Below are 25408 nucleotides of genomic sequence, written 5' to 3'. Positions count from 1 at the left end.
GTAAATGAAACTTTGATTTAATAAAGCAGGTTTTTTCAACTTGCTACTGAAAAATGTGTTTTAAAAAGATCTGATACTTGTTTGCACCATAAAAGAACGATGATGCATCACTATGTTTTTTATAGGGATATTACATATTTGCACCCTACTTTTTAAGTAATTCTAAACTCTCAAGAATCTTGGATGAGCACTAAGTGGTCATCTTCCTTTCTATTTTTCATGTCCTCTAAAAAATTAGGTACATCCTACAAAAGAGGTGAGCAGCCCAGAATAATTAAGTAACTTTTTAAGTTTTCAGGATGTTTGACCGATTTTAATAATGTATAAACCACAAAAGGGTAAATATTAAAAAAAGTCAATTAGATATTAAAGTGGGTTTCTTATGTCTCGTGTTTAAAGAACAGTTTCTGAATTGATTAAAACATTTAGACTTGAAACTTAGACTTTGAGTATGTATAATTGGTGCTTTTCACAACTTTTTGCTTATATAATGAGTAGAGTGGTTCCCAACCTGTGGTCCACGGACCCCTAGGCACTGCAGGAAGTCCATGGAAAGTTTTTAAAAGTAAGGATCAGGCCTGATGGTTACTCTTCTTTTCCTTTTTTCTTCTTCCCCTCCCCTCCTGGAGCATGGGGGAGAGGGAGACAACAGCTGTGTGCACTGGGATGCAGCTTGCTTTTGGTCCTGTCTGCAGGAAGCTAAAGGAGCCTGGGGAAAGTGTTTGCATGCCCCTCTCTCCCCTGGCTCTTGTGTGAGAGAAATGCACAGAATGCAAGCCCTTTTCCCTTACTTGCTTAGCGTTCGGGGAATGGGATCAAAAGCAAGCCACTACCTGGATCAAATGGCTGCTGCCCTCCCATCCCTTACCTTCCAGAAGTTCTGCCCCTGTCCCCAATCCTCCCAAAATTCCACCTTTGAGGAACTGGCAGCTTGAGAGCTTCATTGTCAATGAGAGCCCCCACACTCCATGGATGGGCAGGGGGCGGAGAGGACAGGAGCTGAGGAAGCTGCACGGGCAAACAGCAGCCAATGGGACATGAGACGCGCTGTGCCCTGCAGTCTGCACATCCCTCAGCCCATGCTGAAGCTGACAAGCTGCGACTACTCTGGAGTTGGCTTATAAATGGGTCAGTCACTTTTTACCATTTTTTTTCTCTTTTTTGAGTTTATCACCTCACTCTAACCATTCCAAAGCTATTAGAGTGGCAGGGAAAGTTTAGTTGGGCCACTAGCAAAAATGATTTGGGGGATCCAATAACATTTTATTCAATAAAAATATGGCACCTCAAAGTTATGTCCATGTGAACACACTGTATTATTTCTCAATATTACTGTATTTGTTTAAATAACATGAACTAGTATACATACTAGTATACATGTCAAATGATTATCAAGTAATGGAATGTTTGGAAACAGCTATATTATTCGGGGGTCCATATGGATTATATTAGCTGTTTTATTTTCATGCAGTTATCAGAGGGGTAGCTGTGTTAATCTGAATCCGCAAGTCCAATGAGAAGTCCTGTGGCACCTTATAGCCTAACAGATTTACTGGAGCATAAACTTTAGTGGGCAAAGACCCACTTTGTCAGATGCATGTAGTGGAAATTCCAGAGGCAGGTTTAAATATACAGGCATAAGAAAAGAGTTCCAATCGAGAGTAAGGTTAGCGATAACGAGGTCACTTCAGTCAGCGAGGATGGATGAGGCCAACTTCTAGCAGCTGACGTGGAGGTGTGAATATCAAGAGAGGAGAAACTGCTTTTGTAGTTGGCTAGCCATTCACAGTCTGTTTAATACTAAAATAATAGTGTCAAATTTGCAGATGAATTGTAGCTCTTCAGTTTCTCTTTGAAGTCTTGGAATGCATTTGCTCCAACCCTTCAGAGAGACTAACACCTACAAGATCTACACCAAGCATTCTTGAAACTACAATACCCACCTGAGGAAGTGAGGATCAACAGAGCCAGACGTTTACCCAGAAGCCTCCTGCTACAAGACAGGCCCAACAAAGAAACCAACAGAACACCACTGGCCATCACCTACAGTCCTCAGCTAAAACCTCTCCAATGCATCGTCAGTGATCTGCAACCCATCCTGGACAATGATCCCTCACTCTCAAAGACCTTGGAAGGCAGGCCAGTCCTTACCTACAGACAACCCGCCAACCTGAAGCAAATTCTCACCAGCAACTATATACCACACCACAGTAGCTCTAACTCTGGAACCAATCCCTGCAATAAACCTCGGTGCCAACTCTGCCCACATATTTACATCAGCGACACTATCACAGGACCTAACCCCATCAGCCACACTATCACAGGCTCATACACATTGCAATCATGTGCCAGCAATGCCCCTCTGCCATATACATAGGCCAAACTGGACAGTCCCTACGTAAAAGAATAAACGGACACAAATCAGATATCAGAAATGGCAATACACAAAAACCTGGAGGAGAACACTTCAATCTCCCTAGACAGACAGTAGCAGATTTAAAAGCCATCTTGCAACAAAAAACCTTTAAAAACAGACTTCATCTGGCTAACAAAAATGAGGCATACCTGGTTTTATTCCTTGATTTGCACCTCTGTTATTTCAACTGGTATTAAAGTAACCAAAAGTATTTTTCATGTAATGTTTTTTCTGTGGCCTGTGTAAAACAAGCTGTTTTTTCTCTTGTTTAATTCCTCCTGGACTGTTTGCAAAGGAGCCCAGAGCTGAGAGAGATCAGTTTTCATGGCTTTTGTGATAGAGAAACTGAGAAGGTTGCAGTTTTCATATCCCTTTAATCTCAGACAACGGAGAACTCAGAACACACCCGCAGATTAATCTGGCAGTGTCTGCCATCACACTGGTATTTCGGGGGGGGGGGGGGGAGGGGGGGAGGAGGAAGGACGAGTGAAAGATTGATAAAATCCTGAATGTATATTGCCATGGGTGGTGCATGATGAGGCTAAGCCCTTCCTAGACTCACCCTGCTGGGGAGAAGGGAGTAGTGGATTACCACATGGGTTCACATGGCCCTTGCTCAGGGGCCACAGTCAATTTGAGGCCTCCTGAAAAATCCCTCCTGCAATGGCTGCAATGGGTCCCTCTCCACTGTGGATCTTCTCTGGTCTGAGAGCTGCATCAGAGGGGGAGGGAAGGAGAAGGTATGCCCTTAGGGGAGGGAGAAGAGATTTAATGAGATGGAGGAAGAGAAACAGGGCAAAACAGTGTTGAGGCTATGGGCTGAACAAGGGGGAGCCACTACACACTACAAGCTGTGCAGGCATTATCAGAGAAGTGCTGATCATGCATCTCTTTTAATATGCAGAATATTGAATTGTATTGTGTGACATCTTTTCTAGCTATATAAATGTGCCTATTTTTACAATATAAAGCAGTGTTCTCCAACCTCTTTCTACCCAAGATCACATTTTAAATGTCATGGCAAGCCAGGGCCTACCCCCAACCCTTTTCTGATACCTCAACCCTTTCTTGAGACTCCTCCCTCTCTGAACCTTTTCATGGACTATCTGTTGCTAATGGAAACTCACTGTTAATTACGTAATGACACCCAAGCCATTTTGCTATTCGGGGCGGATGAGGATTTTGCAGGGCATACGGCAGCACAATTTCAGGGGGCCCCCCCCTCCTTTGATATGGCGCATGCGCGGGGCTTCTTGAAGCGCGGGGCCCGGGATGGCCATCCCGCTCACCCTGCCCTATATCCGCCACTGTTGCTATGGCTGCAGCTGGGGAGAATGGTATAATTTAAATTATTAAAAGGATTAAGGGTTTTAACTTACCAAACATCATTTTAAATCATAGAACCATAGAGCTGGAAGAGACCTCAGAAGGTCATAAAGTCCAGCCCCCTGCTCTAGGCAGGACCAATCCCAACTAAATCAACCCAGCCAGGGCTTTGTCAAGCCAAGACTTAAACACCTCTAGGGATGGAGACTCCACTACTTCCCTAGGTAACCCATTCCAGTGCTTTACTACCCTCCTACTGAAATAGTTTTTCCTAATATCCAACCTGGACCTCTCCCACCACAACTTGAGACCATTGCTCCTTGTTCTGCCATCTGTCACTACTAAAAACAGCCTCTCTCCATCCTCTTTGGAACCTCCCTTCAGGAAGTTGAAGGCTGCTATCAAATCCCCCCTCACTCTTCACTTCTGCAGACTAAACAGACGCAACTCCCTCAGCCTCTCCTCCTCCTAGGTCATATGCTCCAGCCCCCTAATCATTTTGGTTGCCCTCCACTGGACCCTCTCCAATGCGTCCACATACTTCCTGTAATTGGGGGCCCGGAATTGGACACAATACTCCAGATGCGGCCTCACCAAGAGCCAAGTAAAGAAAAATAATCACATCTCTGGATCGACTGGCAATGCTCCTCTTAATGCAACCTAATATGCCATTAGTCTTCTTGGCTACAAGGGCACACTGTTGACTCATATCCAGCTTCTCATCCACTGTAATCCCCAGGTCCTTTTCTGCAGAACTACTACTTAACTGATTGGTCCCCAGCCTGTAACAATGCTTGGGATTCTTCCATCCCAAGTGCAGGATTCTGCACTTGTCCTTGTTGAACCTCATCAGATTTCTTGTGGCCCAGTCCTCCAATTTGTCTAAGTCACTCTGGACCCTATCTCTGCCCTTGAGCGTATCTACCTCTTCCCCTAGCTTAGTGTCATCTGCAAACTTGCTGAGGGTGCAATCCATCCCCTTATCCAGGTTATTAAAAAAGATATTGAACAAAACCGGTCCTAGAACTGAATCTCGGGGCACTCCGCTAGAAACCGACCACCATCCTGACATTGAGCAGCTGATCACTACCCGCTGGGCTCAGCCTTCTAGCCATCTTTCTATCCATCTTACCATCCATTTATCTAATCCACAATCCCTTAACTTGCTGGCAAGAATATTGTGGGAGACCGTATCAAAAGCCTTGCTAAAGTCAAGGTATATTACGTCCACCAATTTTCCCACATCCACAGAGCTTGTTACCTCATCATAGAAGCTAATCAGATTTGTCAGGCACAACTTGCCCTTTGTGAATCCATATTGACTATTCCTAATCACTTTCCTCTCTTCCAAGTGCCTCCAAAATGGATTCCTTAAGGATCCCTTCCATGATTTGTCCAGGAACGAGATAAGACTGACCAGCCTATAATTTCTTGGATCGTCCTTCTTCCCTTTTTTGAAGATGGGCACTACATTTGCCTTTTTCCATTCATCCAGGATTTCTCCCTATCGCCATGACTGTTCAAAGATAATGGCCAAAGGCTCCTCAATGACATTTGCCAACTCCCTCAGTACCCTCGGATGCATTAAGTCCGGACCCATGGATTTGTGTACGTTTAGCTTTTCTAAATAGTTCCTAACCTGTTCTTTACCCACCACGTGCTGTCCATCTTCATCCCATCTTGCATCACTTAGCGCATTAGTCCGGGAGCCCACCTTGTCCGTGAATACAGAGGCATAGAAAGCATTGAATACTTCAGCTTTCCCCACATCATCTGTCACTAGGTTACCTCCTTCATCCAGTAGGGGCCGCACACCCTCTCTGATCACCTTTTTCTTGTTAACATGCCCGTAGAAACCTTTCTTGTTATCCTTCACATCCTTAGCCAGTCGCGATTCCATTTACGCTTTTGCCTTCCTGATAACCCCCCGGCATTCTCGAGCTATACATTTAAACCCCTCCCTGGTCATTTATCCAAGTTTCCACATTTTGTAAGCTTCCTTTTTGTGCTTACGTTCACCAAGGATTTCCCCTGTAAGCCAGTCTGGTCTCCTGCCATGTTTGCCTCTCTTGGTACACGTCGGGATGGTTTCTTTCTGTGCCTTCAATAAGGCTTCTTGAAAATACTGCCAGCTGTCCTGGACTCCTTTCCCCTTCATGTTAGCATCCCAGGGGATTCTGCCCATCAGGTCTCTGGGAGAGTCAAAATCTGCTTTTTCGAAGTCCAAGGTGTGTATTTTACTACTTTCCTTTCTTCCTTTGGTCAGGATCCTGAAATCTACCATCTCATGATCACTGCTTCCCAGATTGTCACCCACCTCCACTTCCCCTATTAGTTCTTCCCTGTTTGTGAGCAGAAGGTCAAGCTGCGCACGGCCCCTGGTCAGATCCTTCAGCACTTGTGCCAAGAAGTTATCCCCAACATTCTCCAAAAACTTCCTGGATTGCTTGTGTACTGCTGTATTGGTTTCCCAACAGATGTCAGGGTGATTCAAGTCCCCCACAAGAACCAGGGCCTGCAATCTGGAAGCTTCTCTCAGTTGTCTGAAGAAAGCCTCATCTACCTCATCCACTTGATTCGGTAGCTTGTAGCAGACACAAACCACAACATCACTGCTGTTGTTTGCTCCTTTAAATTTAACCCATAGACTCTCAACAGGTTTTTTCTCCCTCTTTATACTGGAGTTCAGAGCAATCATAGTGCTCGCTTACATAGAGTGCAACTCCTCCTCCTTTTCTCCCCTTCCTGTTCTTCCTGAACAGTCTATACCCTTCCATGATAGCGCTCCAGTCATGAGAGTCATCCCAACAAGTCTCTGTTATCCCAATTAAATCATATTTCTTGGACTGGGCCAGGTTCTTCAGTTCTTCCTGTTTGTTGTCCAGGCTTCTCCCATTAGTGTACAAACATCCCAGGGAACCAGTTGATTGCCCTATCTTCTTCATTCGAATCAGGGGTCCTCCTTTGTTGCTCGTTCCTCTCTGCATTTCTTCCCGGTATCTGACTTTCCCACTCTCCTCAGGGTTTTGGTCACCATCCCCCGACGAACCTAGTTTAAAGCCCTCCTAACTGGGTTTGCAAGATGCTTCTTCCTCACTTTATTTACTTAACGAAGAAAGACAGACATTATGTCCAACACAAAAGGTTTATGGCAGGTATGGGGAACGTTTTTTTGGGTCGGAGGCCACTGACCCACAGAAAAATGAGTTGGGGACCATACAAGTGAGAAGCAAAAATACTCCTCCCATAACCCCCAATCCTCACTGATGTGGCCCGCAACTGAGACACCTCACTCCTCTGGTGCTTCAGCCCCATAGGGTGAGGGGAAGGGACAGGGACGATTGAGGTTCAGAGCTTCTCTTAGGCCAGATTTACTTTTCTGGGGTTCCAGAGTTAGTGGATTTTGTGGCCTCTTTAGGCTCTGGAGTAGGAACGAAAATGAGGGGCTCAGTGTGCGGAACAGGACTGCCATCGAGTGGGGTAGGGATGCAGGCCCTGGGTGGGAGGCGGGGTCCAGGATTGGGTGAGTAAGGTAGGGTCTGGAAGGGAGTTTGGCTGCAGGGCTGTGTCTACATTGGCACCCTTTTCCGGAAAAGGGATGTTAATGAGACAAGTCGGAATTGCAAATGCCACGGGGGATTTAAATATCCCCCGCGGCATTTGCAATTCCGACTTCTCATGAACATCCCTTTTCCGGAAAAGGGTGCCAATGTAGACACAGCCCAGGAGAGGGGTGGAGGTGGGGGTAAGAGAGGGAGTTTGTGAGCAGAAGAAGGTTGGGGGGAATAATGCAGAAAGGTTGAGAGTGCCTCTCCCCCACTAGCTATTGGGCTGCAAAGAAGTGGGGAGTCAAGAAAAGTGCAGCTTCTGCAACTTGTTTCCCCCCTCACAACTTCCCTTTGTTCCAGCCTCACTCCCCTAAGCCCCATGATCCCCTGCATTGCCCCATGCCCCTCAATGCAACCCCTGTCCCTCCCGTCCTTCTTCACCGCTCTATTGCTCCCCCATCCCTGTGCCCCCAGTGCACTCGCTGGCAAGGCAGCCATGCTGGGACTTGCACTAGGATGAGGAGAGTGGGTGGCAGGGACAGAGTCTCTTCCCTGCCTGGCCAAGCCCTTTGCCTACAGGTGGTGACTCTGGGGCTGGAGCAGGCAGAGCCCAGGGCTATCTCCCGCTGGCCAGGCGCAGTGGGGCACTGGGGAAGGGACTCCCTGACCCTGCACACAGCCTGTGGGGAACAGTGCAGCATAGCCCAGTCCTCGGCATGCCACCTGTGCCGGCTGCCCAGCCCCAGCTCTGCAGAGCAGGCCTAGCCTCGCCCCCTCCTGGAGCAGGAGACAAGAGCCAGAGATGCAAGTGTGCGTGTGCTTGCACCTCTTTCTCCCCCTCCCCTTATAAAGAGGGACAGCTGCCCCTCTTTGACCTAGCCCAGCTAGAGCACGGTGCAGTCTCAGTGGGTTGAATGCTGCGGGGCAGCTGCCTCTCTTTGTTGCAGCGCAGCTGGCTGCAGCATTTAGCACACTGAGGGTGCACTGTGCTCCAGATGGGCTGGGTCAAAGAGGGGCAGCCACCCCGCCAGCTGGCCACAGCGAGAGACTCCTAGGGGCACTGTAATAGACCAGTTGATCACGATGGACCGGTTGGTGACCACTGATATAAAGGAAACAATTACTACCCTTGGCAAGATATGAACAAGAATTGCTGAGCCCCTTGGGTGAGGGGGAGGGGTAGCTCTGTGTTCCCGGGAATGGGTGGGGTGTTTTCCAAAATATAAGGACCAAATTAAGTACTGGTGTAAGCAGATACATTTCAGTAAAGTCAATTGTTGTGTGCTAGGGATGAATTTGACTCCAATGGGATTTGTTTTGTCTTTGTACTTGAAATGTTAGTTTAGACATTAGTCATTTGCCTTGCTGCCTTAAGAAGAAAGTCTAAAGAGCTAAAAGTAGGTCTGTGCGGGGTGTGTGTGTGTGTGTCAGAATTGCAGTTGTGAGGTACTTTTTCTAAATATTTATAGACCTCTTTGCCTTCAGCCAAAGCATGACAAACAAGGTAATTTAAAATCTCTGGTGTGATTTATTTATTTATTTATTTTTAACTGATGTTGAAACTTGACTTCTCTGGGATGAATATTGGGTCTCATCCAGAGACACTATATCAAGACCAACAATCAGGGGAAATGAAGTTTCTAATCTTATACACCATCTGGGGAGAAATTTATAGCAACTATTTTAAAATAACAAGACTACAGACTACTTTGTTTTGTACTTAAAGGAAGCTTTAATAAAAAAGATTGGTTTCCACTGAAGAAAAGAATTGTGCCTTGGGATCCTATCAGTTCAGCCACTATTTCATTCTTAATTTAGAAAAATGGAACCTATTTCTAAATCCCTCATTCAAAAATGGAGGCTATACACATGGCTCAAATCTCTCATGTTCTTTTTAGTTTATTCCTTTTTCAAGAAAATAACTTTCCTAATCCTGCTCTTTTGATGTGAAAACCTGTCAGCTGAATCAAGACTCTGGTAATCTATAGTGCTAGAGAATTTGAATCCTGAAAGTCAGTCATTGCTATTTTATTACTTTGAGTGAAAGTGTTTTGTAATTTTGCTTCCAATATTTGGCTGCTTTCCTTGGGAGAGAAAGAAAAGTTGTTGTACGGCCTAATTTTTCACAGCAGAGGTAGCAAAGATTCACCAGTATGAAGACTTTACAGTTTGGAATAATATCTTTTTATTAGGTAACTCCTATGTTGATTGACAGCAATGATTACTTTTTATTTGCCCTCCAGCTCTGAAAATTGGACATAAACATCTAGCTGCTTCTATGATGTGAGAGCTGGAGTTGCTCCAAATATATATTGATCTGTGATGGTCTATGTAGGCTTGTTGGAATTCCATTGACTTTAGTGGGGCTCTGAACAAAAGTGTCTGAGTTTTGTATTATTAGCTCCAACTAAGGCCCAGAATAATATTAGGATTAGTTGGTTTATTTGATTAGCTATCTAACAAAAGCCTTCTTTCTTCTTCAGGTGTGACAAATTTGGCTGCAATCTCTCACTTCCCAGATCTGACTGGCCTTTATAATCACAGTTTTTTGGAAGACTTGTCCTAACAAGAAAAGGTAGGAATCTAGTAACTCTTGATACATGTTGGATTTGATTGGATACATTCTAGTCATTGTTTTGTGAAGATAATGCTTAAATGTGGTTAAGAGCTACTCTTTGGTCTTCTAGAGAGAAGAGTAAATAATTCAATTTCAGAACCAGATCCTATTGCAGCCTACACTTTTACTTGGGTTAAAGTCAATGATGTATTGTTACACAGCTGAAGCTTTCTTATTTCTGAAGTCTGCTGAAGCATTTGGAATGTTCTAACACAGATTGGTCATTTAACAGGCTCTTTTTTCAGTCTTTCTAAACAGGAATACATGTATTAGTTAAGTGACTCTATTCTAGTCCTATTAAAGTCAGTGAACAAAACTCTGATTCTATTCAGAGCAGTAGTAGGCCTAACATGTGAAAGAGATGTAGCCTTTCAAAGTCTCCATTGCAAATGGCTTCTCGCTAAAATGTTTGACTTAACTCACTTCTCAGTTCTGAATATTATGTTGTGAGTGTAAATGTAGACCAAACTTGGCTACACACTTCTTAGTAAGAGGTTAACAAGTCAGATGATATGTGGACTAAAGATTTATTGAATATATTTTAAAGGATTTGCAAACACATGAACAAGGTGGAATTTGGAACTCCCTGGTAAGCTAAGTTAAGGTTAGGTAAGACCACAACCACATTCCATGACAACCTATGGTGTGCCCTAACAGCTCTGTGGGTGAACATGTTGAAAGGATAGCCACTTGATGCATGACTACATATATTCACTGGCTGTAAATCTTTATCCCTGCATGTGTGATGTGCAAGTCCTGGGGCTCCCAATACCAGTCAAGGTGGCAGAAAACAGGTACCAAGGAATTGTGGATCTGCTGTATAAGCATGTTCTCTATAGATTGTGGCTAGATTTCTCACTTTAGTCTTAACTGTGGTGAGGGACAAATGTCACTTCTAATGAATAAATGTGTATATCCATGAGATTCAATGATACCTTTGGTTTTGTGGGATTGGTGCTCAAAATGCAGTTTGACTTGTTTCTTAAGATGCATATTCTGTAGGGTATGTTGGTGACAAGACTCCATGATCTAATAAAGTTCAGAGTTGTATTATCTGTCATCAATCAGTTTGGCTGCAATACCTCTGAGGTTGTTTTGAGGGGTTTTTAGCAGTCTTTTGTAAAACCATTTCTCATTCCTAGCTCTTTTTTTCCCAAGTATATTTTCATTTAGTAGGTTGAATTCCCTTTTGTGAATCATTTTTTTTTCTCCCAAAGGCACAATAAATTGATGGCAGGAGAAGGCAACTGCCCTCTCTCTTTCTTTCTAACACATGGTCTCACTTTTTCTTTTCAGCCTTGCTTTTCTATTAAACAGTTCTCTGTAAAAACAGGCCATAATCTCTATATATCACCCAGATTACTTTGATGTATTATCTATTTCTTATTCATATTGGTTTAAGAAAAAAAAATTCATTGAAACGGCTGCTAAGTTTTATCCAATTTAGTAATCACACACAATTATTGAATATTTTTGTACTTAATTTTTAATGTAAAAAAGTGCATCATTAAATAAACTGTTGCTTATATCTCCAGTGTACTTATGACACAGTCTTTCAAGCTATCCAGGTTGAATTTCAGTTAGGACATTTCTAAACTAGTATTTTCATATATATTTTTATAGCACACTTTTACCCCAACAGTTTTGATAAATTTCTCTTGATGTTGTGAAGAAGTTTGAACAGCAAATTAATAGAGCTATATGAATGCTATTGATTTTCACAGATTTAGACGCTGTTAAAATCTTTGCACGTATCAAGTCTCATCTTGAAATCTACGGGAATTTTGCATGAGTAGTGACTACAGAGCTTGGCCTCTTGCAGTATTGAAATATATAGAATAATAGGTTTTTATTAGGTTTTAAGATTGTGTACAATTGTAATCCACACACCTGCTGGGTGTAGTTCACTGTCCCATGTAGTGATACTTATTTCTCTCTCTCTCTCTGTAAGTGGTCTATTGAGTCTGCTCTATGGCCTTAGCTGAGAGCCAGCTGGCTTTTATTCAAACTGTAGAGGCTCATGCACTAAGTTCCAAAGGTCTCAGGCTTGGTTCCGCCTGTTAGTGTTACACATGGGTGGGTGAGGAGGAGAATTTGGGTACAACTTCAGATATGAATTAAAACCTTGCTGTCTTATAATAAGACAACCCACTATGTAATTCTGGCATGAGTGGCTTTTTTTTAAATTGTGTCTTTAGGAGTTCAAGCTAAACAAAAATAGAGAGAGAGACCTGCTTCTGCTTCAGTCATCATCTTGACAATCTGAATACAAAAATGAGCGACAATAGTTATACGCGTTATAGAATTATTAAATCTCTTAAAATAGAGGCAAATTGAAAATAGTATGGAAGATTAATAGATTTTAAGGCCTGAAGGGATCATTATGATCATTTAGTAAGAAAGACTGTGATTAGAAAAGGTTTACATTGTAAACCTTTTCTCCTATTACACTGTATTAGTTACATGGTTCTGAAATCCTTGACCATTGTTTAAAAAATTGATGCTTATCTGGTTTTCCCTCTTGTAAATAACACAAGGAAAAACAAATAGATACACAGAGACAACATGCAGACACACTGCTATTTTAGTTTCTCTTCAAAATAAATGTGTGAGCAACCCAAAGGAAGGATAAAGTGGGCAGGTATAGAATAAAGAGAGAGAAATGCAAAACTGGTATCTGTTTTAGTGCAACATCCTGAGAGAATAAAATCTGCAGTTGGCTGTGAACTCCTCAGCAGCCACTCTACTTGGTAGTCTGAGCATTTTTCTGTAACCGTTTTGAGGGCTTATTTTTACTGATTACTCTTTTTTCCCCCCCCCTTCTTCCCCATTTCTTTTTCTCATATCGCCCACCCTCCACACACTTTCTATAATTACATTTGTTCTGCTTTGTGGTTCTACTCTGAAAAGTGACTGAATAGGGCACCCTTTGCTCAACGAATCTGCTTCCTGTGCCCATTCAGAGTCACGTCTGCTGAATGACCAATATTTTTTTTTAAACTATTTTCCCCTCCGTATAGCCGCAATGGCTCTGCAGAGCTATAAGAGAGTGAGATGGATTCTAATCTGGCTGGTGCATCATCAATCAATGATTGTTCTCTGTTCCTGAAAGCAGCATAGAGCGCCAAAGCACTAGTGTCAGCACACCGTGTTTACGGAACATCTATGCAGAGAGCCAAGTAGGGGGAAGAGTGAATATGAGGCAGAGGGTGTGATCTACATGGAGGTGCTTCAGTGCAATCCAGTGAGGGCAAATAATGGGCCACATCCCAAGGAAGTGTAAAGCGGGGTATCTTCTTTGAAGTTCAGGGCACTACACTAATTTAAACCAAAGAAGATTGCGCCCATGTGTGATTTCCTCCTCACCCTCCTTGTATTGTTATGCTAAAGTAGTAGGTTCTCATCTTTTTACCAGAGTTCTATTTCCTTCTTCCTCTTCCTCCCCTCGCCCCCCTGCCCAGCTTAGGTTACTCTGTAGCAAACTGAACCTAAATTCTGAAGTAAGGGACCCTTGACTGTGTAGCAGACTGGCAATTTACAGCAACTTGCATTTAAACTAAGAAGTTGGGGTCTGACCGAATTAAATATGAAAAACAAAACGGTGCAATAGGCAATGTTAAATTCCAAATTAAATTCCATTTATTTTTCAGTCTCCGCATTATAAGTTATCATTATGGTGCAGATTTTTTCATTAATAATGGGTACCTGAATCATAGAAAGAGTACCGAGGGGGCGGGGGAGAGGAGAAGAGAAGGTGAGGAATGATATTCTGACCAAGTGTCTTGGGAAGCTAAATCTTCCAGTTTGATTGTTCATGAAGAAAATATCATTGTCCAAATTTTCAGGTGGTGTGTAGTCTCATTCTTTCAAGTAGATGAAAGTAAAATAGTTTCTGTTGTAACTGTTAAAGGTATTTCTCTGTTTTGCTTACAATTATTGTGCCAGAATACTTTTTTTATAAGGTCTGACTCGCCTACATAGTCTTATGTTATTAGTTTTGTTCTCACCTTATGGTAAATTAAAACACCACTGCCCCTATCAGTCTGAGACTCAGTCAAAACTAAATGTCTGTAATTTCTTTATTTTTAGTTCAAGAAAAAAATGAATTCCTAAATATTATGGGCAATGTCTGGTTTGAAATAAGGATCTGAATAGCACTAGTCTAGTCCTGCATTTCAGCTACTGTTACTGACTACTCACTATAACTGCATTCACAAATGTTCTGACCAAACAGAGCTAAAAAGCATGTTCATCCGGGCTGTGTATCGGATCCTGGACTATACTAGAGTGCCTAAAAGTGTGTGTCAGTTAGTTTTAGTTGTTTTCATAAAGGAAAAGCTCCATTCCTACCCCTGCATAGCTACATAACAAAACAAATAAAAAAATCTGAGAGGACTGGAGAGGGGAGGAGGGGGCTAAGGGGACATGCCACGCTCTGGCTGTCCTAACGCTTCTACCTGAGCCCTCGCCCCTTCCAGGAGTGCAAAGGGCTCCCCGCCTTTCCCCAGTCTGTCGGCTCCCCTGCTGAGGAGGGCTTTGTTAAAAGCACTTCCACTTCTTTTTGCTGTTTCCTGGTATTTAGAGGCAACTACTGACTAAAAAGGAGAGGCACCTCATACAATTCCTGAGCAAAGTGACCTAACAGATTGTCAATTTCTTTACTGACATAATTGGCCACTATCATGAGGCCACCATGTGGACTCAAAGCATTAAAACCATATGAATGGTAGGTAGGTGCAGTAGAATCATAGATCTGAAAGAGACCTCAGGAGGTCATCAAGTCCAGCCCCCTGCCAAAGGCAGGACCAATCCCAACTAAATCAACCCAGACAGGGCTTTGTCAAGCTGAGACATAAACACCTCTAGCGACAGAGATTCTATCACCTCCCTAGGTAACCCATTCCAGTGCTTCACCACCCTCCTAATGAAATAGTTTTTTCTAATATCCAAACTAGACCTCCCCCACTGTAACTTGAGACCATTGCTCCTTGTTCTGCCATCGTCACTACTCTGAACAGCCTTTCTCCAGCCTCTTTGGAACCTCCTTTCAAGAAGTTGAAGGCTGCTATCAAATCCCCCCTCACTCTTCGATTCTGCAGACTAAACAAATCCCTTCGTGTCTCCTCATAGGTCACGTACTCCAGCCTCCTAATCATTTTGGTCTCCCTCTCCTGGACCCTCTCCAATGTGTCCACATCCTTTCTATAGTGGGGGGGCCCAGAACTGGACACAATGTTCCAGATGTGGCCTCATCAGAGCTGAATAAAGGGGAATAATCACTTCTCGGGATTTGCTGGCAATGCTCCTCCTAATCACCCTAATATGCCCTTAGCCATCTTGACTACGAGGGCACACTGTTGACTCATATCCAGTTTCTCATCCACTGGAATCCCCTGGTCCTTTTCTGCTGAACTGCTACTTTGCCATTCAGTCCCCAGCCTGAAACAGTGCTTGGGATTCTTCCATCCCAAGTGGAGGACTCTGCACTTGTCCTTGTTGAACCTCATCAGATTTCTTTTGGCCCAATCCTCTAATCTGTCCAGGTCACACTGGAGGGCAGGGTTAGGGTCCAGAGTATCTACCTCTCCCCCAAGCTTAGTGTCATCTGCAAACTTGCTGAGGGTGCAATCCATCCCCTCATCCAGGTCATTAATAAAGATGTTGAACAAAACTGGACCAAGAACTGATCTTTTGGGCACTCTGCTAGAAATTGACCGTCAACCTGACATCGAGCTGTTGATCACTACCTGTTGGGCCCGACAGTCTAGCCAGCTTTCTATCCATTTTACAGTCCATTTATCCAATCACTAGGTTACCTCCCTCCTCCAGTAAGGGCCCCACATCCTCTCTGATCACCCTCTTATTGCTAACATGCCTGTAGAAACCTTTGTTACCCTTCACATCCCTTACCAGCTGCAATTCCAATTGCGCTTTCACCTTCCTGATAACTCCCCTGCATTCTCAATCAATATATTTATACTCCTCCATAGTCATCAGTCCAAGTTTCCACTTCTTTTAAGTTTTCTTTTTGTGTTTAAGCTCAACATGGATGTCCTCAGTAAGCCAGTCTAGTCACCTTGCTTCCCTTGCTGCACATCGGGATGGTTTCTCCCTTTGCCTTTAATAAGGCTTCTTTAAATTACTTTCAGTTCTCCTGGACTCCTTTCCCCTTTATGTAAGCATCCCAGGGGATCCTGCCCATCAGTTCTCTGAGGGAGTCAAAGTCTGCTCTTCTGAAGTCCAGGGTGTGTAGTTTGCTACTCTCCTTTCTCCCTTTGGTCAGGATCCTGAACTCTACCATCTCATGATCGCTGCTTTCCAGGTTGTCACCCACCTCTACTTCCCCTACTAGTTCCTCCCTATTTGTGAACAGCAGGTCAAACTGCGCATGGCCCCTGGTTGGTTCCTTCAACACTTGTACCAAGAAGTTATCCCCAACATTCTCCAAAAACTTCCTGGATTGTCTGTGTACTGCTGTATTGGTCTCCCAACAGATGTCAGGGTGATTAAAGTCACCCATGAGAACTAGGGCCAGTGATCTGGAAGCTTCTCTCAGTTGTCCAAAGAAAGCTTCGTCTACCTCATCCACCTGATCTGGCGGTCTATAGCAGACACCAACCACAACATCACCCCTGTTGCTTCCACCTCTAAATTTAACCCATAGACTCTCAACAATCTTTTCTCCCTCTAAGTACTGGAGCTCCAAGCAATCATACTGCTCCCTTACATACAATGCAACTCCTCTTCCTTTTCTCCCCTGCTTGTTCTTCTTGAACAGTTTATACCCTTCCATGTCAGTGCTCCAGTCATGCGAGTCATCCCACCAAGTCTCCATTATTCCAATTAAATCATAGTTCTTTAACTGGGCCAGGGCTTCTAATTCTTCCTGTCTGTTTCCCAGGCTTCTCGTATTGGTGTACAAACAACTTAGATAACCAGTTCATCGCCCTGCCTTCTCCATTCGAATCAGGGGTCCTCCTTTGTTGCTCATTCCTCCTTGTGATTCTTCCAAGTGTCCGACTTCCTCACTTACCTCGGGGCTTTGGTCACCGTCCCCCAACAAACCTAGTTTAAAGCCCTCCTCACTAGGTTTGCAAGCCTGCCTGTGAAGATGCTCTTTCCTCTTTTGGTTAGATAGATCCCATCTCTTCCTAACAATCCTTGTGCCCAGAAGAGAGTCCAATAGTCGATGAAACCAAAGCCCTCTCTCTGACAGCACCTGCGCAACCACGCATTTACTTCCTCAATTCGGCGATCCCTACCCAGACCTTTTCCTTCAACCGGAAGGATGGACAAGAACACCATTTGCACTTCAAATTCCTTGATTCTTCTTCCCAGCACTACATAATCTGCTGTGACCCGCTCAAGGTCATTTTTGGACATATTGTTAGTTCCTACATGGAGAAGCAGGAAGGGGTAGAGATCTGAAGGTTTAATCACTTTCGGCAGACTCTCCGCCACATCCTGAATGCAAGCTCCCAGTAAGCAGCACTTCTCGAGATTGCAGGTCTGAAAGCCAGATGGATGACTCTTAGGAGGTAATCCCCGACCACCACCTCCCATCTTTTTTTGGGGTTGGTTGTTGTGGAACCCCCATCCTTAGGACTGCACATCACATGCTTTCTAGTAGATGGTGTTCCCTTCTGATTTCTTCCCTGAGAGGTCTCTGTCAAAGCATTCTCCACCACAGTGCCTGTGGAGAGAGTCTGAAAGCGCTTCTACAGGAATGGGGGATACCTGAGTTGGCCGCCTTCTCCTTCTAGAGGTTACATGCTGCCAGTTTCCTTCCTTGTCCTGTGCTGCCCTGACTGGCTCTTCAGCCTGCTGTGGCTGCAGGATTAAATGCTGCCTTCTATCGAGGAAGTCTTCATCCTCTGTGAGAGAGAACGTAGGGTCGATACTTGGGCCTCCAGTCCTCTAATTTTTTCTTCCAAAATGGTCAAGTGAGCCCAAGAATCCAAAGACCCAGAAATGTTTAACCTTTCATATAATCATTCCTGGGGATAAGTGTTCAGAAATAAGGACCAGGTTTGTTTTTAACTGTGGAGAGTTCCAGCTCAGCTCTGTTGCTGTGTTCAAACCCTTATCCTTGCCTTTCTCCTGAGCCAGTTGAGTTCTCGTCGCTTTTTCTCCATGTCAGTGTCTTTGACCCCCCCCCCACCACCACCCTCAGTGACTGGCCGCTCAGTGCTCCTGTTTAGATATCACTCAGACCAACCCTAGCCTATCTTATTACCTTGTGCAGAGGACCCGAAAGCTAAATACCTTACTTGTCCAGAGGGCAACTCTATTTGTCCTCCTAAACAGGATTTTACTCAGCCTGACCTGTGAAGTGATCAGCTGGTAGTGGACAGTTGAGGAGGATTGGGACCTGGGGAGAATGGTATGTGGAAATAGGGGTGCTGCTGCACCCTCTGGCTTGAGGTGGGTTTCCATTATACATTGGGATTACAGTTACGTCAACAGCTCCCAACACTTATTGTAAAAAATTCATAAAGTACACTAAGTACTTCTGAGGGTTGGTTACCTGAGAGCCAGAGTTGAAATAGATGACCAGAGAGACAAGAACAGGCATTGTGGGAAGGGTACTGGAGGTCAGTCAGGATGCAGTACTACACCATGATGTCCACACTAGCACCCGAGTAGACTATCCAGAGTGCAGCACACTAGAGAGAACCCTCTCTATTTAAAACATCTCCCCCCCCCCCCCAAAGACTGCCTTTTTGTTGGTTTTGAACTCTCTTTACAGTGGAAATTAATTGTGAACAGGGAAAAACAACCAAAATGGCAAAACATGTTCTTTTTACTCAGAATTGCTTCCCTGTCTAAATGCTATATGATATGCTATATGGAAAAGTTACACAAGTGGTGTTTAAAGCTTTTATGAATTGGTCTCTTAATGGCTGTAAAAACGATATGCTTTAAATATCTCCTGTATGATTAATACCAGCCATTTTCCACTTTCATTTAAGTATGTTAAAATCTTGTCATAAAATGAGGAAATGGCTTGTGTATTAAGTGTAGTGATTCTTCTAGCCTTTATACATATACTAATTTTTAAAGAACTCTACTCACAATTACTGATTATTTTTTTTTAACATGAAACTTCTACTTTGTGTTCTGTTACTGGTCTTCCTTTCCATATTTCATTTTGGGAAATGTTTTACATTCCCAGTTAAATTCTTAGTGCCTACTTTAGCACTTACTTTTAACAACATAAAAGCTTCTTTATTTGTTAAAGGGGTAGACAACGTATAACTTTTAATTGCCAAGAATCACACAGGAGGCTGCATTACTGAGTAATTTGTATTAAACTATCTTGTACCGGAAGAAATAGGATTTCTAACGTAACTTTTCACTTCTGTGTGATATCACCCTAGCAGCAAAGTGAAATCTCTTAAGGATATATGCTTTTAAATAAATACTTTGTAATTTCAGTTATGATTCTGTTTCATATCAGTTAAAAGTCCTACTTCAGACAAACTAAAGATGTTGCTCTGATAGCATTACTAAAGCATTAACATATAAAACAAAGCATTATCAAGGCTGAATAAATTCTATATGTTACGTTAATAGAAAAGAGACTGACACAGATTATGGGGACTGTTGTATTTTTTCCTCCCTCTTTTAGAATGAATTAATAAAAACTTCAAAGCACTTAAAATAATAAAACTAGTTCATTTTTTATATCCCTGTGAATTTTATTTGCCACATTGCATAAAACTATGAGTTAATAAAAATATGTTACTAGCAACTGTAAAATATCCTGTCATTCATTTAAAAAAAGAGCTGGTTCCCTATTGGGGAACTATAACACCATGCAAACTGCCCCAAAGAACTATTTTTACAATTCACTATGTTGATCTTGGTGGATCACAAATCATTTGTCATGCAGAGAAGCTATTAAACCAAATCAAAGAATGAAAACAATTCTCCTGTCTTTGTAGTTAAAGATTTGTCATTGATTAAGTGTAGAGTTACAAATCTGACATGCTGTTGTACAAACTTTAAAGATTTGAAAACAGTTTAAGGCATTATATGGTACTTACCAAATAAAAAGCAGCAATGAGTGGAATCTCTATTAGGTCCCCAAACTATTGTCAATGACTGATTAAAATGATGATCCTTTATGGTATTATTCTGAAGCGCATAATCTGAAATTAAAGGCCATTTATTGACAGTTACAAAATTCATTCTGTTGAAAGAAAGATTTCTCTCAGATATTAACCACAAAATCAATGTTTGTTGCTTCCTACAGAATGCTAGAACAATAATTTATTTTTCAGAGGTATTTTTAGTTGGGTAATTTATACTGTGCTACATTAAGATCTTAGGCGCCATGTCATGAAACCAGATTCCAGCACACAGAGTGAAAGAAACAGATGGGAGTAAGTGGACAGATGGGTAACTAAAAACAAAACAAAACACACACAACCCTTCCCTCCCCCCCAACCCTACAATAACCATTTCCAATACCTGTGTGTTAACTAGCATAAACCAATATACTTTCAGTTTATTGAAAATGTCAGTAATGTTGGCAAATATCTGAAACCTTGGTATGTTAGTGTATATCAGAGAACTTTCAATATTCAGCAGAAGGGTCCCCATGGACAGTTAGTGATGCAGCATTATGTGCACTGTAGATTTACATGTCAGGTTGCTGCTCAGTAAATGTTTATGTAGACCTGTTCTTAGTAGGGTCCACAGGACTGTCTAAATTACAGTGGGGGGCATCCTGGAGCAGCCCAAGGATAGGAAGATGTAAAGATTGCTCTGAGACTTAGTTCAGAATCTCACCATATATGTCTACAGCCCACATACACTGCATGACATAAACAGCAATAGTTTATTGTCCATGCTACTCCATCAACACGCTTAAGCCTGAATTATTTAAAGCAGATACATCCCTATGATTCAAAGGGCCATTTCAGACTCCAGCCTCTCTGTCTTTGGCCTCTCTGATAACTGCTAGCCTATTGTTTTTATCTGAACTACAGTCTCTTAGAAATTGGACTGGGAGTATCAATTCAATTTCACTGCTAGATGGTTTCAGTACATGTAAAAATTACATGAATTGATGCTGATTACAGATTGTAAATAGCAAAAAAAAAAAAATTCCTAATGTTTAAAACCATTTGTGCAATGAGGCAAAAACATAGCTCAGCATAGAATATATAAGAGAAGAATCAATTTGCTTACATGTCTCATGCCATCATAAGTTGAACACATTATAGGAGAAAAATTGTTTATCTAAAAAGGTTTGATATGCAACTTGTAGAACTGCTTCTGTGATGTTTTATGTCATGTAGGGTTTATCCTTACATGATTTCCCTTTTATAGTTTTCCTATAAGCGTTTTGAAACACAGTTTGGCTTGTTTTTCTTAATCTTTCAAAATAATAACGAGCAAGGTTTTTAACAACTCACTTAGTAAGATTTTGGCTACACTCACAAAACCATGGAAATCTAAGAAGAAGCTGTCAAAGGACACTTTAGATCAACCATATTTACATTGAGAGGCCACTTCTGTGCGAATGGTGTAATTCGTGTACACTGTTTGGAGAGCATCTTTCTTAACGGCTCATATGTGCTGTACAAGCAGGCACAGTAGGAGCTAATATAAAGTGGCATGTTGTGCAAAAAACTACCTTGAGGAAAATATTTTTAATTGACACGTTTAATAGGCAACTTTCATATTTAAAGATGCCTCATAGAATTTTGGTTTTATACTGGCATTATTATACCAAAATTCTATGAAATCTTCTCTCTTTCAGAATTGCGTGTGTGTATGTGTGTGTGTGCGCGCACGCACACACACACGTGGAATGATTGATGTCTTTTATATAGGGTTATCTATAGTAACTCTAAGTGATGTACATCTTTGTTTAGATATTTGACCTAGATCCATAATTAATTCCACAAATCCCAACTGAGACTCAATAAATCAATTTAATTCTTATTCTCCCATGACAGTGTTCAGCAAAATGGATTTTTTTTAAAGTGAGTTGGCCTTTGATGTACATAGAGAATATTGTAGAAATGAGAACTCTTTACTGTAAAAGCCGAATTGTCAACCCCATCCCATTATAAATGGAAAATGGTTAGCTCAAGCACCTACTCTTGATGGAAGCATCTTCATACAAGAAAAAGAGAAATATCTACTGTGGTCAACATTCAGCCATGTTACACTTAGGCTGTGTCCAGACTCAGGGGTTTTTTCGAAAAAAAGTAGCCTTTTTTTGAAAAAACCTCACCTGCGTCCAGACTCAAGCCATGTTCTTTCGAAATTAAATCGAAAGAACGCGGCTTTTCTTTCGATGGCGGTAAACCTCATTTCACGAGGAAGAACGCCTTCTTTCGAAAGTTCCTCTTTCGAAAGAAGGCGTTCTTCAATGTAAATAGGGCTTCTTCGAAAGAGAGCATCCAGACTCACTGGATGCTTTCTTTCGAAAAAGCAAGCCGCTTTTTCGAAAGTTCAACGTGCAGTCTAGACGCTCTCTTTCGAAAGAGGCTTGCAGTCTAGACATAGCCTTACTGTGCTTTTGTAAGGAACTGGAAACAGTGCAGATCAGAGAATGTAGGTTGTACTTGCTTCCCTCAGGAGCATCACTAAGAATGTGGCTCTTATATTTTTCACTTGATGAAGTTCTCCAGATCTGTTGCTACAGGGAGTACATTACTGTAATCTCAGATAATCTGAAAATGGCATGGATAAAAGACTAAACCTCCAAAAAAATCACTATCTCCTAGTCAAGTAGTGTAGCTGGATTCTGCTGTTCTCTGAGTAGCCACAAGAAGTTGTGGATACAAGAAGAAATAGTTGTTGAAAATTTGATTAGCAATGGATGGACAAACTACTTTAGCCAAGAAGTTAATATTGCCTGATATCGATTGGGGGGGGGGGGGGGGGAAGGAGAGAAATATCTCCTGGGATTAGTGGAAGAAGGAAATACTTTAGAGATCAATGAAGAGTATATTCATAGTGCCACCCTTTCATTATAAAAGAAGCCCAAATTTGAGGACAGAGAGGGCTCACAATTCTAACACCCTGGACACAGGTAGTGTGAAAACTAGAAAAATGAACATAATTATCAGGACATATGGGCACACGTCTGAAAGATGATTGAAAAATATATTCACTAATGCATTTAATATTTGGAAAGATTCCATGGAGTTACCCTGTGAATAGGAAGTTGTCTGAGGGTGTAGCTTTCAGGACATTTTTTGCATATGAGCTGCCAAAATAGAGCATGTAATCAGTGCTTTAAGTTCTGTGTGTGTTTAATTGCTCCTAGAATTCTTACAAGCAGGCCTGTCTCTGTGGCTACAGTACAATGTTGATTTTGTTCTAGCCTCTTGATGTGCACCATGAATCATTTTTTCTGCATCTTAAATACTGAAAATTGGTGAGAAATATTCTGGATTTCAGGATCATTCAAAACATATCACTTGTATTTTATTATTATTAAATGTCATTCAGCCATGTTACACTTACAGAATAATGAGGCAGCTAGGTTCAGAGATACTGGAAGTGACGGAACAGATGGCCCTGTGAAAGAAGATATGTAGTAGATCATAATGTTCATGGAGCAGTCATTGTTATCTTTATGAAGCCTAAAAACCAAGGGCATCTGGGCCATTGGAGTGTGATCAGAAAAAACATGTAGCTTCTTGTCCATCTCTCTGTTAGATGGTGTAGGTTACCAGGGCAAAACAGGAAACGCATATATCTGAGCACTTGGCCACACCTGGGAGAAGGTACTGATTATTTTGGCTCAGTGCATAGTTTTTCTTGGCACTGGAACAGGATGCATAAAGATCTCAAATTGATTTCTCAAAGGTCTGGGCTATGGGTCGTGAATTTTAGCAAAGCAGATTATAGAGCATATTTTTGTCAGTTATCCTAAATGTTCTCTAAGTGAAATATATATTTTTCTTTCCTTTATTTAATGTTAAATCAAAAACATCCTTTCATTCTGTTCATGAATGAGAAATACTAAGCATATGCAGATAGGTCCCTGTTTTGGGGGGATTATGATAATCCCTTTTAAAGAGGTTAATTCAGTACCCTTTTCCACCTTACAGATATATAATATTCTAAATGCCCAGCAAATTTTAACACAGTACTTAGATATGTGTTTGGGGAAAAATCCAACCCAGTTTCACATCTATATTTGTGGTGCTATTAGCCAAGAGAAACCTGTCAGAGTAGGTATGTTGTGGGATTAGTTTGTTTCATTCTTACCAATCACCTTGCAAGTGGGCAGGCAAAGAGGCAACTGGCTGAAAGGTTCTTACATTAAAAGTAACATTGGAGTATGAGGTCTGGTCTACACTGGGAAATTAGGTTGAACTTAGCCACATTAGATTGATTTTTTTTTCTAAACAAAGAGTTCATACTACCAAGCCTGTACTGTTGACTTTAAGGGCCACTAAATAGATCTTGGCACTCCAGCTTTTCATGAGGTGCAACAGTAAATTTTACCTTGCATGGCTGACTTTGGGGCAGTGCAGATGCAGTACTATGAATGCTTGGCTTGAAGGAGGTCTCCCACAGTGCTGTGACTGCTCTGGCCAGGATTCTCAACTCTTCTGCTCACTAGGTGCACAGGAAAAGCCTCAGGAAAATCTACATTTCATTTTCTGTGTGGCCAGTGTGGTGAGCAGATCTCAGAGCAGGCAGCACACCTCAGCAGGACACCTGACCATGAATGCCCTGGGATCACAAATGAGAGCCAGCAAGGAGCATGCAAGAGATCCTGGACTTCATTGTTGTGTGAGGAGAGGAATCTGTTCACACACAACTATGAAGCAGTAAAAGAAACACTGATATCTATGCCAAGATTGCAAAGGGCATGGAGGAGAGAGGATACATCAGGGACACCCAGCAGTGCTGCATGGGAGGGGGGGCAGCAGGGAAGGAAAGGAGTTGAAGCAGGCATACCAGGAGATGGAGGCAAGATTTTCTGAGGAGGCCTGCTTTATTCTGGTTTTCATCGTAGGACACCTTTCCATGCTAGTCCAGCATTAAATGGTCTGCTATCACTGCAGCACAAAGCATTACAGTGTAAGGTCCAGGTTTCTGGCCACTTTCAGTCAGCATCTGCTTCCTATCACTCTGTCTGATTTGGAGAAGACTATCATGCATGGCAACCTGAATGAAGCAGGGGAAGCTGTTAGCTGATGTTCCTGCAGTAAACTTCTATTTGCTTATCCCCAATGAAGCATGGCTTGAGCCCCTGCCAAGCCTGGCCCCCCTCCTACATGGAAGCTCCTCAGGGTCTGCACAAGTCCCTGCCCTTCTGCTACACCCAGACCCCCTCCCAACCACATGCTCCTGCAGGAAGGGAAAGTGGCACTCTCAGGGCAAATGGCAGTCATAGAAAACAAACACATGGTCACAGCATGAGCTCCTGTCTTGCTGCCACCCCAGCCCCTTTCCCACCCAGGTTTGAGTCCTGGCCTGCTCATGACCATGCTTGCCAGCAAAACAAATCCAGCT

General features: G+C 42.5%; 1 protein-coding gene and 1 long non-coding RNA gene across 18 annotated transcripts in view; one reads left to right on the top strand and one right to left on the bottom strand.

The window, feature by feature from the left end:
• B3GALT1 (beta-1,3-galactosyltransferase 1) overlaps positions 1 to 25408 on the bottom strand; it is a 364445-nt gene that overhangs the window by 89813 nt on the left and 249224 nt on the right. For 10 of the 17 annotated variants that reach the window (XM_075933545.1, XM_014579858.3, XM_075933537.1 and 7 more), the window contains 2 exons: positions 23402 to 23455; positions 19957 to 20061 (listed from right to left, as the gene is read on the bottom strand). The exons of 1 other annotated variant lie outside the window; for it this stretch is intronic. The gene's annotated coding sequence lies outside the window, so the exon portion shown is untranslated. Of the gene's footprint in view, positions 1 to 19956; positions 20310 to 22441; positions 22780 to 23401; positions 23456 to 25408 lie in introns of those variants that run through there. 6 more of the 17 variants (XM_075933542.1, XM_075933543.1, XM_006135769.4 and 3 more) reach the window with 3 other exon arrangements.
• LOC142830184 (uncharacterized) overlaps positions 1 to 25408 on the top strand; it is a 98212-nt gene that overhangs the window by 43109 nt on the left and 29695 nt on the right. Inside the window, exon 2 of the long non-coding RNA XR_012905199.1 lies at positions 9774 to 9865. This is a non-coding gene — a long non-coding RNA (uncharacterized LOC142830184). The remainder of the gene's footprint in view (positions 1 to 9773; positions 9866 to 25408) is intronic.

Source organism: Pelodiscus sinensis, chromosome 7 (assembly GCF_049634645.1).
Source record: "Pelodiscus sinensis isolate JC-2024 chromosome 7, ASM4963464v1, whole genome shotgun sequence".
NCBI classification, from domain to species: domain Eukaryota; kingdom Metazoa; phylum Chordata; order Testudines; family Trionychidae; genus Pelodiscus; species Pelodiscus sinensis.
Note: the sequence above shows the minus strand (reverse complement) of the source record. Positions and strands in the feature narration are given on the sequence as shown.